The sequence below is a fragment of the Colobus angolensis genome, unplaced genomic scaffold (assembly GCF_000951035.1).
Source record: "Colobus angolensis palliatus isolate OR3802 unplaced genomic scaffold, Cang.pa_1.0 Scaffold453, whole genome shotgun sequence".
NCBI lineage: Eukaryota > Metazoa > Chordata > Mammalia > Primates > Cercopithecidae > Colobus > Colobus angolensis.
In genome coordinates this window covers 132,333-133,535 of record NW_012117966.1, presented here as the reverse complement: position 1 = coordinate 133,535, position 1,203 = coordinate 132,333, and the positions used below count along the sequence as shown (strand labels likewise).

At 52.8% G+C, this 1,203-nt stretch overlaps 1 protein-coding gene across 1 annotated transcript in view; it reads left to right on the top strand.

Annotated features, from left to right (window-relative positions):
* FBXL18 (F-box and leucine-rich repeat protein 18) overlaps window positions 1-1,203 on the top strand; it is a 46,142-nt gene that overhangs the window by 40,690 nt on the left and 4,249 nt on the right. The window lies entirely within an intron of this gene.

The following is a 1,203-nucleotide window of genomic DNA, read 5'->3' as shown; positions in this document are numbered from 1 at the left end:
GGCCAGTTTTTTTTTTTTTTTTTTGAGACAGAGTCTTGCTGTGTTGGCCGGGCTAGAGTGCAGTGGCACAATCTTGGCGCTCTGCAACCTCTGCTTCTTGGGCTCAAGCAATTCTCCTGCCTCAGCCTCCTGAGTAGCTGGGATTACAGGCGTGTGCCACCATGTCCGGCTAATTTTTTAGTGGAGATGGGGTTTCACTGTGTTGGCCAGGCTTGTCTCAAACTCCTGTGACATCAGGTAATCCACCCACCTCAGCCTCCCAAAGTGCTGGGATTACAGGCGTGAACCACTGCGCCTGGCCATGCCCAGCTAATTTGTATTTTTAGTTGAGATGGGGTTTCTCCATGTTGGTCAGGCTGGTCTCGAACTCCCGACCTCAGGTGATCTGCCCGCCTTGGCCTCCCAGAGTGCTGGGATTATAGGTGTGAGCCACCATGTACCCAGTGTGGTCTTGAACTCCTGGGTCAAGTAAGTGATCCTCCTGCATCAGCCTCCCAGAGTGCTGGGATTACCAGGCGTGAGCCACTGCACCTGGCCTCCTTTTTTTTTTTTTTTTTTTTTACATCTGATGGCTAATGTGTTTATAGCATCTTAACAAGGTTTGAGGGAGGCACATCTCGCCGATGAGTGTGAACACCCAGTCATCACATTGAGGAACTATAGGAGGATCTTAACGTTTCTCAAACTCAGTCTTTTTGAGCCTCGTGACGTATGTAGCAGACTATGAAGACGCACGGGAGTGCCCTCTGACCACCAAGAGGGCTGGCCTTTCTGTCCCGATCCACAGAGACTCCCCCTCTGCCCCAGGTGTCCCCTCCACACACTACTGTAGGGTGGCACCTCCTCATATCACCCAGGGACCTCCAAAGCAGGCTGCTCCTTCCTGGCCACAGAGACAGCTGCAGCCTGTGACACCCCAGGTGTGTGGAAGAGCAGATCCCCCTGCTTCATTCCTTGCTTATGGTGAGAAACGAATCCTGGCTGGGTGCCATGGCTCACACCTGTCACGGCAGTGCTTCGGGCGGCCAAGGAGGGAAGATTGTTTGAGCCTAGGAGTTTGAGACTAGGCTGGGCAACATGGTGAGATCCTGTCTCTACAAAAAATAAAAAATAGTGGCTGGGCATGGTGGCTCACAGCAGTAATCCCAGCACTTTGGGAGGCTGAGGCGGGTGGATCACTTGAGGTCAGGAGTTTGAGACCAG